This window comes from Saccopteryx bilineata, chromosome 2, assembly GCF_036850765.1.
Source record: "Saccopteryx bilineata isolate mSacBil1 chromosome 2, mSacBil1_pri_phased_curated, whole genome shotgun sequence".
Lineage (NCBI taxonomy): Eukaryota > Metazoa > Chordata > Mammalia > Chiroptera > Emballonuridae > Saccopteryx > Saccopteryx bilineata.
Window position 1 is genome coordinate 115,274,605 of NC_089491.1, and position 14,625 is coordinate 115,289,229.

A 14,625-nucleotide genomic window follows, 5' to 3' on the forward strand; every position below is an offset into this window, starting at 1 on the left:
TATGCCGTTTAATAGGATGTTGGCTGATGGTTTATCATATATGGCCTTTATCATGTTGAGATATTTTCCTTCTATACCCATTTTGTTGAGAGTCTTAAACATAAAATTGTGTTGTATTTTATCAAAAGCCTTTTCTGCATCTATTGATAAGATCATGTGGTTTTTGTTCTTTGTTTTGTTGATATGGTGTATTACGTTAACCGTTTTGCGTATGTTGAACCATCCTTGAGATTCTGGGATGAATCCCACTTGATCATGATGTATTATTTTTTTAATATGTTGTTGTATTCGGTTTGCCAGTATTTTGTTTAGTATTTTAGCATCTGTATTCATTAGAGATATTGGTCTGTAGTTTTCTTTCTTTGTGCCATCCTTGCCAGGTTTTGGTATGAGGGTTATGTTTGCCTCATAAAATGTGTTTGGAAGTATTGCTTCTTCTTCAATTTTTTGGAAGACTTTCAGTAGAATAGGAACCAAGTCTTCTTTGAATGTTTGATAGAATTCACTAGTATAACCATCTGGGCCTGGACTTTTATTTTTGGGGAGGTTTTTAATAGTTTTTTCTATTTCCTCCCTGCTGATTGGTCTGTTTAGGCTTTCTGCTTCTTCATGACTCAGTCTAGGAAGGTTGTATTGTTCTAGGAATTTATCCATTTCTTCTAGATTGTTGTATTTGGTGGCATATAATTTTTCATAGTATTCTACAATAATTCTTTGTATATCTATGATGTCTGTGGTGATCTCTCCTCTTTCATTTCGGATTTTATTTATTTGAGTCCTGTGCCTTTTTTCCTTGGTGAGTCTTGCCAAGGGTTTGTCAATTTTGTTGATCTTTTCAAAGAACCAGCTCCTTGTTTTATTGATTTTTTCTATAGTTTTTCTGTTCTCTATTTCATTTATTTCTGCTCTGATTTTTATTATCTCCTTTCTTCAGCTGGTTTTGGGTTGTCTTTGTTCTTCTTTTTCTAGTTCCTTAAGGTGTGAAGTTAAGTGGTTTACTTCGGCTCTCTCTTGTTTGTTCATATAGGCCTGAAGTGATATGAGCTTTCCTCTTATTACTGCTTTTGCTGCATCCCAGAGATTCTGATATGTCGTATTTTCATTTTCATTTGTCTGTATATATCTTTTGATCTCTGCGCTTATTTCTTCTTTGACCCATTCATTTTTTAGAAGTATGTTGTTTAGTTTCCACATTTTTGTGGGTTTTTCCCCCTCTTTTTTGCAGTTGAATTCTAGTTTCAAGGCTTTATGATCAGAAAATATGCTTGGTACAATTTCAATTTTTCTAAATTTGCTGATATTGTCTTTGTGACCCAACATATGGTCAATTCTTGAGAATGTTCCATGTACACTAGAGAAAAATGTATACTCTGTCGCTTTGGAATGAAGTGTCCTGTAGATGTCTATCATATCCAGGTGTTCCAGTATTTCGTTTAAGGCCACTATATCTTTATTGATTCTCTGTTTGGATGACCGATCTAGAGCCGTCAGCGGTGTATTGAGGTCTCCAAGTATGATTGTATTTTTGTTAGTTTTTGTTTTAAGGTCAATAAGTAGCTGTCTTATATATTTTGGTGCTCCTTGGTTTGGTGCATACATATTAAGGATTGTTATGTCTTCTTGATTCAACTTCCCCTTAATCATTATGAAATGACCATTTTTGTCTCTGAGTACTTTTTCTGTCTTGTAGTCAGCATTATTAGATATGAGTATTGCTACGCCTGCTTTTTTTGGGGTGTTGTTTGCTTGGAGTATTGTTTTCCAGCCTTTCACTTTGAATTTGTTTTTATCCTTGTTGCTTAGATGTGTTTCTTGTAGGCAGCATATAGTTGGATTTTCTTTTTTAATCCATTCTGCTACTCTGTGTCTTTTTATTGGTAAGTTTAATCCATTTACATTTAGTGTAATTATTGACACTTGTGGGTTCCCTACTGCCATTTTATAAATTGCTTTCTGTTAGTTTTGTATCTAGTTTGATTCTTCACTTTTGTTTTTCTATCATTTGTTTTTGTTTGTTTGTGTTCCATATTTCTTTCCTCTGTTGCTACCTTTTTTAAGTCAAGTGTTTTTGTGGTGGTTTTTTAAGGGTGGTTACCATTAAGTAATGAAAAGGGTACCTACCATATTCATTGTAGTACCCTATCTTATAAGTATTTCTGCACTTCATCATTCTTTGCTACTATTAATCTCCATCCTCTCCCCCCTTTTTTTCCTTTGTTGTCACAGTTTAAGTTTGGTTTTATTGTGTTCTTGGTGGAGCTGTTACTTGTGGTGTTGTTTTCTTTTGTTCTTTGAATCTGGTTGGAAAACCCCCCTTAGTATTTCCTGGAGTGGGGGCTTTCTGTTGATAAATTCTCTCATCTTTTCTGTATTTGTGAATGTTTTTATATCTCCTTCATACTTGAAGGATAGCTTTGATGGGTATAGTATTCTTGGCTGAAAGTTCCTCTCTTTCAGGGCTTTAAATATTGGGGTCCACTCTCTTCTAGCTTGTAGAGTTTCTGCTGAGAAATCTGATGATAATCTAATAGGCCTTCCTTTATATGTTGTACTCTTCTTTTCCCTGGCTGCCTTGAGAATTTTTTCTTTGTCATTGGTTTGTGTCATCTTTATTATGATGTGCCTTGGAGTGGGTTTGTTGGGGTTAAGAAAACTCGGTGTTCTGTTTGCTTCTTGAATTTGAGGCTTTAGTTCCTTCCACAGGCTTGGGAAGTTCTCGTCTATTATTTGTTTGAGTATATTCTCCATTCCATTTTCTTTCTCTTCTCCCTCTGATATACCTATTATTCTTATGTTATTCCTTTTGATGGAGTCAGACAATTCCTGTAGGGCTTTCTCATTTTTTATTATTGTTGAGTCTCTTTCTTCTTCTCTCTGTTGTGCCTCAAGTTGTTTGTCTTCTATTTCACTAATCCTATCTTCTATCTGGGCTGTTCTGTTAGCTAAGCTTGTTACCTCGTTTTTCAGCTCGTGAATTGAGTTTTTCATTTCTGTTTGATTTGTTTTTATAGTTTCAATTTCCTTGGTAATATATTCTTTGTGTTCATTGAGTTGTTTTCTGATCTCCCTATATTGCCTTTCTGTGTTTTCTTGTATATCTCTGAGTATTTTTAAGATTTCTATTTTAAATTCTCTGTCATTTAGCTCCAAGGCTTCCAATATGTTAAGTCTTTTCTCCATAGATTTTTCCATATCTATTTGTGTTACCTCTCTTTCTTTTGTATCCATAATATTCGATTTCCTCTTTCTTATCGGCATCTGAGGGTGGTCTTATTGATAGCACGCAGGCGCACTCCCTCACGGCTTGAATGAGCGTCGCTGCGGTAGCTTCCTCCACACCCTCGTCTCTCAGATACAAGTGATAACAGTCCTTTTGCTTTCAGTTTGTGTGGAACTCCAGAATGCTCCGAGGATAAATTTTTCTGTTTCTAGTTGATAAATTTGTTGTGATTTAGGGGAGAGCTGTCGGACGCGCTTCTCACGGCGCCATTTCCGTGACGTCACTCAATAGTCTCCCTTTTTTTTTCTTCCTTCATTTTTCTCTTTTTCTTATTTTTTCCTTTCTATTCGTTTTTTCTTTTCTCGTTTTACTTTCCTCCCATTTAATCCTCAATCACGAACAAATTAATTAATTTGGGACTCAAGGTTTTTTTTGGCTTTATTTTTCTTTTTCGCTTTTGTTTTTGTTTTTTTCTTGTTTGTTTATTTTTGTGGCATTTTGGGTACTTTTTACGTTGCTTTTTAACTCACTAGCATTCCTCCCAACCCAAGGTCTCCATTGTATTCAGTCTTTGCTCCACTTAATACAACAGATTTTTACTTATTATTTTTATTTTTTCTTCTTTATTATTCTTTTTTTTTCCTCCTTTTTTCTGGTCCCCTCTTATCCCTCTCATTATATCTCTTAGTCGACCATCACTTACAAGCAAATCATCTTATGCTTGTCTAAGATTTTCTTCTTTTTTTTTTTTTTTTTGCATTTAGTAGGTCCCTACTCCCTTTTTTTGCCCCTTGAACTCTTCACCCCAAACCAGGCCCTCCATTATAGGCAGTTTTTGTTCCATTTAGCATAATATAATTCACAGGTCATCACGATATTTCCCTGAGGAGGGGAGAGGAAGGAAAGAGAAGAAAGAATAAAGGGGGAAATAATAAATTATTACTTTTTTTGTGTGCGGTGTTTTACCTTTTTTTTTTTACTTTTTACTCTTTATTAATTCTAATTAGTGCTATCAACAAGACCACCCTCAGATGACAATAAGAAAGAGGAAATCGAATATTATGGATACAAAAGAAAGAGAGGTAACACAAATAGATATGGAAAAATCTATGGAGAAAAGACTTAACATATTGGAAGCCATGGAGCTAAATGACAGAGAATTTAAAATAGAAATCTTAAAAATACTCAGAGATATACAAGAAAACACAGAAAGGCAATTTAGGGAGATCAGAAAACAACTCAATGAACACAAAGAATATATTACCAAGGAAATTGAAACTATAAAAACAAATCAAACAGAAATGAAAAACTCAATTCACGAGCTGAAAAATGAGGTAACAAGCTTAGCTAACAGAACAGCCCAGATAGAAGATAGGATTAGTGAAATAGAAGACAAACAACTTGAGGCACAACAGAGAGAAGAAGAAAGAGACTTAAAAATAATAAAAAATGAGAAAGCCCTACAGGAATTGTCTGACTCCATCAGAAAGAATAACATAAGAATAATAGGTATATCAGAGGGAGAAGAGAAAGAAAATGGAATAGAGAATATACTCAAACAAATAATAGACGAGAACTTCCCAAGCCTGTGGAAGGAACTAAAGCCTCAAATTCAAGAAGCAAACAGAACACCAAGTTTTCTTAACTCCAACAAACCCACTCCAAGGCACATCATAATAAAGATGACACAAACCAATGACAAAGAAAAAATTCTCAAGGCAGCCAGGGAAAAGAAGAGTACAACATATAAAGGAAGGCCTATTAGATTATCATCAGATTTCTCAGTAGAAACTCTACAAGCTAGAAGAGAGTAGACCCCAATATTTAAAGCCCTGAAAGAGAGGAACTTTCAGCCAAGAATACTATACCCATCAAAGCTATCCTTCAAGTATGAAGGAGATATAAAAACATTCACAAATACAGAAAAGATGAGAGAATTTATCAGCAGAAATCCCCCACTCCAGGAAATACTAAAGGGGGTTTTCCAACCAGATTCAAAGAACAAAAGAAAACAACACCACAAGTAACAGCTCCACCAAGAACACAATAAAACCAAACTTAAACTGTGACAACAAAGGAAAAAAAAGGGGGGAGAGGATGGAGATTAACAGTAGCAAAGGACGATGAAGTGCAGAAATACTCATAAGATACGGTACTACAATGAATATGGTAGGTACCCTTTTCATTACTTAATGGTAACCACCCTTGAAAAAACCACCACAAAAACACTTGACTTAAAAAAGGTAGCAACAGAGGAAAGAAGTATGGAACACAAACAAACAAAAACAAATGGTAGAAAAACAAAAGAGAAGAATCAAACAAGATACAAAACTAACAGAAAGCAATTTATAAAATGGCAGTAGGGAACCCACAAGTGTCAATAATTACACTAAATGTAAATGGATTAAACTTACCAATAAAAAGACACAGAGTAGCAGAATGGATTAAAAAAGAAAATCCAACTATATGCTGCCTACAAGAAACACATCTAAACAACAAAGATAAAAACAAATTCAAAGTGAAAGGCTGGAAAACAATACTCCAAGCAAACAACACCCAAAAAAAGCAGGCATAGCAATACTCATATCTAATAATGCTGACTACAAGACAGAAAAAGTACTCAGAGACAAAAATGGTCATTTCATAATGATTAAGGGGAAGTTGAATCAAGAAGACATAACAATCCTTAATATATATGCACTAAACCAAGGAGCACCAAAATATATAAGACAGCTACTTATTGACCTTAAAACAAAAACTAAGAAAAATACAATCATACTTGGAGACCTCAATACACCGCTGACGGCTCTAGATCGGTCATCCAAACAGAGAATCAATAAAGATATAGTGGCCTTAAACGAAATACTAGAACACCTGGATATGATAGACATCTACAGGACACTTCATCCCAAAGCGACAGAGTATACATTTTTCTCTAGTGTACATGGAACATTCTCAAGAATTGACCATATGTTGGGTCACAAAGACAATATCAGCAAATTTAGAAAAATTGAAATTGTACCAAGCATATTTTCTGATCATAAAGCCTTGAAACTAGAATTCAACTGCAAAAAAGAGGGGGAAAAACCCACAAAAGTGTGGAAACTAAACAACATACTTCTAAAAAATGAATGGGTCAAAGAAGAAATAAGCGCAGAGATCAAAAGATATATACAGACAAATGAAAATGAAAATACGACATATCAGAATCTCTGGGATGCAGCAAAAGCAGTAATAAGAGGAAAGTTCATATCACTTCAGGCCTATATGAACAAACAAGAGAGAGCCCAAGTAAACCACTTAACTTCACACCTTAAGGAACTAGAAAAAGAAGAACAAAGACAACCCAAAACCAGCCGAAGAAAGGAGATAATAAAAATCAGAGCAGAAATAAATGAAATAGAGAACAGAAAAACTATAGAAAAAAATCAATAAAACAAGGAGCTGGTTCTTTGAAAAGATCAACAAAATTGACAAACCCTTGGCAAGACTCACCAAGGAAAAAAGGCACAGGACTCAAATAAATAAAATCCAAAATGAAAGAGGAGAGATCACCACAGACATCATAGATATACAAAGAATTATTGTAGAATACTATGAAAAATTATATGCCACCAAATACAACAATCTAGAAGAAATGGATAAATTCCTAGAACAATACAACCTTCCTAGACTGAGTCATGAAGAAGTAGAAAGCCTAAACAGACCAATCAGCAGGGAGGAAATAGAAAAAACTATTAAAAACCTCCCCAAAAATAAAAGTCCAGGCCCAGATGGTTATACTAGTGAATTCTATCAAACATTCAAATAAGACTTGGTTCCTATTCTACTCAAAGTCTTCCAAAAAATTGAAGAAGAAGCAATACTTCCAATCACATTTTATGAGGCCAACATAACCCTCATACCAAAACCTGGCAAGGATGGCACAAAGAAAGAAAACTACAGACCAATATCTCTAATGAATACAGATGCTAAAATACTAAACAAAATACTGGCAAACCGAATACAACAACATATTAAAAAAATAATACATCATGATCAAGTGGGATTCATCCCAGACTCTCAAAGATGGTTCAACATACGCAAAACGGTTAACGTACTACACCATATCAACAAAACAAAGAACAAAAACCACATGATCTTATCAATAGATGCAGAAAAGGCTTTTGATAAAATACAACACAATTTTATGTTTAAGACTCTCAACAAAATGGGTATAGAAGGAAAATATCTCAACATGATAAAGGCCATATATGATAAACCCTCAGCCAACATCATATTAAACAGCATAAAACTGAGGACTTTCTACCTTAAATCAGGAACAAGACAGGGTTGTCCACTCTCTCCACTCTTATTTAACGTGGTGCGAGAAGTTCTGGCCAGAGCAATCAGACAAGACAAAGAAATAAAAGGCATCCATATCGAAAAAGAAGAAGTAAAGGTATCACTTTTTGCTGATGATATGATCCTATACATCGAAAACCTGAAGGACTCCACAAAAAGATTATTAGAAACAATAAACCAATACAGTAAGGTCGCAGGATACAAAATTAACATACAAAAGTCCATAGCCTTTCTATATGCCAACAATGAAATATTAGAAAACGAACTCAAAAAAATAATCCCCTTCATGATTGCAACAAAAAAAATAAAATACCTAGGAATAAACATAACAAAGAATGTAAAGGACCTTTATAATGAAAATTACAAAGCATTGTTAAGGGAAATTGAAAAAGACACAATGAGATGGAAAAATATTCCTTGTTCTTGGATAGGAAGAATAAATATAATCAAAATGGCCATATTACCCAAAGCAATATACAAATTTAATGCAATTCCCATCAAAATTCCTATGAGATTTTTTAAAGAAATGGAACAAAAAATCATCAGATTTATATGGAACTATAAAAAACCCCAAATAGCCAAAACAATCCTAAGGAAAAAGAATGAAGCTGGGGGCATTACAATACCTGACTTTAAACTATATTATAGGGCCACAATAATCAAAACAGCATAGTATTGGCAGAAAAATAGACACTCAGACCAATGGAACAGAATAGAAAGCACAGAAATAAAACCACATATATATGGTCAAATAATCTTTGATAAAGGGGCCAACAACACACAATGGAGAAAAGAAAGCCTCTTCAACAAATGGTGTTGGGAAAACTGGAAAGCCACATGCAAAAGAATGAAACTCGACTACAGCCTGTCCCTGTGTACTAAAATTAATTCAAAATATAAGACCTGAAACAATAAAGTTCATAGAAGAAGACATAGGTACTAAAATCATGGACCTGGGTTTTAAAGAACATTTTATGAACTTGACTCCAATGGCAAGAGAAGTGAAGGCAAACAGAAATGAATGGGACTACATCAGAATAAAAAGTTTTTGCCTAACAAGAGAAACTGATATAAAAATAGACAGCCAACTAAATGGGAAATGATATTTTCAAACAACAGCTCAGATAAGGGCCTAATATCCAAAATTTACAAAGAACTCATAAAACTCAACAACAAACAAACAAACAATCCAAAAAAAAAATGGGAAGAGGACATGAACAGACACTTCTCCCAGGAAGAGATACAAATGGCCAACAGATATATGAAAAGATGCTCAGCTTCATTAGTTATTAGAGAAATGCAAATCAAAACTACAATGAGATACCACCTCACCCCTGTTAGATTAGCTATTATCAACAAGACGGGTAATAGCAAATGTTGGAGAGGCTGTGGAGAAAAAGGAACCCTCATTCACTGTTGGTGGGACTGTAAAGTAGTACAACCATTATGGAGGAAAGTATGGTGGTTCCTCAAAAAACTGCAAATAGAACTACCTTATGACCCAGCAATCCCTCTACTGGGTATATACTCCAAAACTTCAGAAACATTGATACGTGAAGACACATGTAGCCCCATGTTCATTGCAGCACTGTTCACAGTGGCCAAGACATGGAAACAACCAAAAAGCCCTTCAATAGAAGACTGGATAAAGAAGATGTGGCACATATACACTATGGAATACTACTCAGCCATAAGAAATGATGACATCAGATCATTTACAGCAAAATGGTGGGAACTTGATAACATTATACGGAGTGAAATAAGTAAATCAGAAAAAAACAAGAACTACATGATTCCATACATTGGTGGAACATAAAAACGAGACTAAGAGACATGGACAAGAGTGTGGTGGTTACCAGGGGTGGGGGCAGGGAGGACATGGGAGGGAGGGAGGGAGAGAGTTAGGGGGAGTGGGAGGGGCACAGAGAACTAGATAGAGGGTGGCGGAGGACAATCTGACTTTGGGCAAGGGTTATGCAACATAATTTAATGACAAAATAACCTAGACATGTTTTCTTTGAATATATGTACCCTGATTTATTAATGTTATCCCATTACCATTAATAAAAATTTATTTTAAAAAAAAAAACAACTTTGGATTAAACAAAGAGGAGTCTGTAACCAAGGATCACAGAGGACTCCACACTGAGACTGGTAGGAAGGGCAGAGATGTGGAAAGGGCTGCTGGGCTCCCAGGAGTGAGTGTGGCTAAGGGTCTAGAGGCACTCTCACTGTGGGGATGGTCACCCTGAAAGGTGTGGGTCCTAAGCCCTAGGCCCAGAGTCCCAGCCTAGAACCCCAAAGCCTAGAAGTGGTGCCCATACAGCATTTAGCTGTGAAAAGAGCCAAGTTTCTGTCCACGAGGAAGAGACAGAGTCCTTGGATGCAGATTCTGTATTAAAGGGCCCATGCAAAAAAATCTCATTCACAGACACTTAACTGGGGCTCTGGGGAAGAGAGAGCTGAGAAGACTGGAGTTGCAGGAGGAGAGTGTTAAGTTGGAGGCCCAGGGAGAGACACTGTGGGGGACAGCCACCAGAACCCTTCTGCTGAGTTATTCTCCAGTACTGCAGTCTCCATCTTTCTTGGGTGGAGCAATCCCCTCTGAGTGTCATCAGCCTGGGGAAAAGCAGCTGCTCTGCTCTCAGGAGTCTCTCCTACCCCAGTCATGGTGATGGGTCTTCTGAGAGCCAGGAAGCAGGGGACACCTCAGTGACTCAGTTTTCTGTTGTTGAGACCAGAGCTCCCCCCACCCCACACTCTCCCAAGTCTATGACTGGTGCTTCCACCTCACAGGAGACTCAGTTGAATCTATCTGAAGAGCAGGCAGACTACACCTCTGGGTCTCAGGCCACATCCACTGGACTCCTGAGGCCATACTCTACTGAGGGCTGTGAAAAAAATCTGGACAGACTGACACTTGGGCCGAGGAACAGAGCCACACCCACCATTCTTCCTAATCCCTGAGTCTGAAAGGCTCCAGACTCTAGCAGAGGTTTTCTCAGTGGCTGAGCCCAACAAGCAGCCAGCAGACAGAGGCTACAATAGGCCAGACTCAGAGAAACTTGGCCATTTGAGCAGACCTTCCTCCAGTCCCAATGTGGGTAAAGCCAGCCTAGGAGTACAGCTTGGTATTTCCATGTATAGAGGCAGCCACAAATTCTGGATTGCTTGTAGCTCCAAGAAGGTTGCTGAGGGCCAGTCACAGGCAGTGTTTCCCACCAGTCTGTGCTGGGTTCCTGTTAGGGAAGTCCAGGACTGGCACATCCAGGAGCCAGCTGTGGAAAGCATTGGATCATGACCTAACAACCCTTGCTAGAGTTGTATCCTAAGGAAAAGCTCCTCACACCTGGGCCAGCTGAGGCGAGTTCCAGTCACTGTGATCAGCACCAGCCCAGCAGCTCATGTGCATTGGATAGGGTGGAGCTTCACAGTCAGCCAACCTGGGCGCTGGATATTCTGTCCTGCGGGGCTAGAGTCCACAGGGGGAAGGGAGAGAGGCTTGGAGCATGGACATTTAACATGTGGGTCCTTGTGAGTCTATTGTTGAATCTGGTCAAGGGGCTTAGCCACCTTCAGAAGGGGCACAGTCAACCCCAGGAGAGGATTCTCTCAGTCTTCCTTTCTAAAACCAGGGTCTCACAGGCTGAAAAAACTTCTGCAGAGGAGACTGTCAGCCACAGTCGGTCTGCAACTGCTGCTCACCTTGTTGGAGAGAAATAAAATTTGAGTACCCAGCAGTGGTTGAGGGATCATGCTCTGGAGTAGGGACCACATTCCCCGTACTGAGCTCCTGACCAAGAGACTCCTGAAGGAGGGGGTCCCACAAACGTTGTATTCACAACCTCAGCTGCCCTAACCCACCAAGTGTGCAACCTGTAGAGGTGTTGGTTGGGTGAGGCCAATCTGAGCTCACACTATAGTCTTACTACAGAAGACTCTGTAGGAAGACCAGGCAGCTGCAAGAGGAGGAAGAGAAGCTGAAAAGTGGAGACAAATCTTATAGAGCTTGGGGCTATTACGGAGCTGCTGTCATCTCTAAGCAGGAGGAAGCTGATCCTTATACAAAGGTTGGCCCCTCCCACAGTACCCAGGCACAAAAAACAGAGACACAAACAACAAAACGTTCAGTAGCTACAGAGTAGTGGCCCACAGCAGGTTACAAACAACAGCTAATGCAAACCCAAGAAGAACGAAAGCCAATACTACTGGTAGTGGGTGGCAGAGTGCACCAACCCTAGACTCAACTACTTACACAAGCAGCATACCCAAAGGTGGAGTCTAGCAGGCACCAGACACAGGACAGACATTGCACAGTGTGTAATACACATGATCAAGGTTGACCTTAGAGCCAGCCAGCCTGAAGTGAAAATTATAGTCACAAAAAAACCAACTGCATCTAATAATCACATACAACAGTGGTCCCCAACCCCCGGGCCACGGACCAGTACCAGTCCATGGGCCATTTGGTACCGGTCCGCAGAGAAAGAATAAATAACTTACATTATTTCCATTTTATTTATATTTAAGTCTGAATGATGTTTTATTTTTTTTTAATGACCAGATTCCCTCTGTTACATCCATCTAAGACTCACTCTTGATGCTTGTCTCGGTCACGTGATACATTTATCCGTCCCATCCTAAAGGCTGGTCCGTGAAAATATTTTCTGACATTAAACTGGCCCGTGGCCCAAAAAAAGGTTGGGGACCACTGATATACAACAAGAGTAAAAATAGTACCCTCAAAAACATTCCTAGAACAAAGAGCACAAGTGGCCTGGAGGTCAGTACCACCCAGCACATCTTAATAAAGACCCCACAGCGGCCCTGGCCGGTTGGCTCAGCGGTAGAGCATCGGCCTAGCGTGCGGAGGACCCGGGTTTGATTCCCGGCCAGGGCACACAGGAGAAGCGTCCATTTGCTTCTCCACCCCTCCACTGCACCTTCCTCTCTGTCTCTCTCTTCCTGTCCCGCAGCCAAGGCTCCATTGGAGCAAAGATGGCCCGGGCGCTGGGGATGGCTCTGTGGCCTCTGCCTCAGGCACTAGAGTGGCTCTGGTCGCAACACAGCGATGCCCAGGAGGGGCAGAGCATCGCCCCCTGGTGGGCAGAGCGTCGCCCCATGGTGGGCATGCTGGGTGGATCCCGGTCGGGTGCATGCGGGAGTCTGTCTGACTGTCTCTCCCTGTTTCCAGCTTCAGAAAAATACAAAAAAAAAAAAAGACCCCACAGCCTGACCTGTGGTGGCACAGTGGATAAAGCGTCGACCTGGAAATGCTGAGGTTGCCGGTTCAAAACCCTGGGCTTGCCTGGTCAAGGCACATACGGGAGTTGATGCTTCCAGCTCCTCCCCCCTACTCTCTCTCTGTCTCTCCCTCTCCTCTCTAAAATGAATAAATAAAAAATAAAAATGAATTTAAAAAAAAAGACCCCACAAAAATTTCAAAGTCAAACAGTGCTACCTCATACACAAACAATATGGGCAGACAGAGAAATGTGACCCAAATGAATCAACAAGAGAAATCCCTAGAAAAAGAACTGAATGAGATGGAAGTACCCAAACTACCAGCTGCAGAGTTTAAAACAGTGATTTAGGATGCTCAAGGACCTTAGAACAATGGATGAACATAATGAGCACCTAAGTAAAGAGATAGTAAGCATCAAAAAGAATATTGAAATCATAAAAAAGAACCAGTCAGAAATGACAAATACAATATCAGAAATGAAGACTGCACTAGAAAAAATTAACAGCAGGCTAGATGAAGCAGAGGATCGAATCAGTGATTTAAAGGACAAGATAAATGAAAGCATGGAAGCAGAGCAACAAAAAGAAAAGAGGCTCAAAAAGACTGAGGAAACTCTAAGAGAACTGTGTGGCAACATGAAGAGAAACATCTGTATCATAGGGGTTTCTGAAGGAGAAGAGAACAAACAAAGATAGAGAACCTGTTTGAAGAAATTATAGCGGAAAACTTCCCTAAATTGATGAAGGAAAACATCACACGAGTTCAAGAAGCACAGAGAGTCCCATTAAAGAGGAATTCAAGGAAGCTTACACCAAGACACATCATAATTAAAGTGCCAAAGTTAGGAGACAAAGAAAGAATACTAAAAGCTGCAAGAGAAAAGCAGTTAATTACCTACAGAGGAGATCTCATAAGGATGACATCTGCCTTCTCGACAGAAACACTTGAGGCCAGAAGGGATTGGCAAGAAATATTCAAGGTTATGCAAAGTAAGGACCTACTACCAAGACTTCTTTATCCAGCAAGACTATCATTTAAAATTGAAAGAGAAATAAAAAGCTTCCCAGACATAAAAAAAAGGACTCAAGGAATTCATTACAACTAAACCAGTACTGCTAGAAATGTCAAGAGACCTGCTATAAAAAGAGCAAAAGAAAAAAAAATCTAAAAAGGAAGATTGTAAATTTAAAGAATGAAATGGCAATAAACAACTATATATCAATAATAATCTTAAATGTAAATAGATTAAATGCTCTAATCCAGTGATTCTCAACCTTTCTAATGCCATGACCCTGCAATACAGTTCCTCATGTTGTGGCGAACCCAAACCAAAAAATAATTTTGGTAGCTACTTCATAACTATAATTTTGCTACAGTTATGATTTGGAATGTAAATACCTGGTATGCATTATGTATTTTCCAATGGCTTTAGGCGACCTCGCCAGGGTCACGACCCACAGGTTGAGAACTGCTGCTCTAATCAAAAGACATAGGGTAGCTGCATGGATAAGAAAACAGGATACATACATATGTTGTCTACAAAAATCCTACCTCAGAACAAAAGATACACATAGACTGAAAGTGAAGGGATTAAAAAAAAGTATTTCACACAAATGGAAATGAAAAAAAATCTGAGGTAGCAATACTTATATCTGACAAAATAGACTTTAAAACAAAGGCTATAGTAAGAGTTAAAGTAGGTCACTACATAATGATAAAGGGAGCAATCCAAGAGGAGGATATAACCATTGTAAATAACTATGTGCCTAATATAAGAGTACCTAAATATATAAAGCAGATTTTGATGAACCTAAAG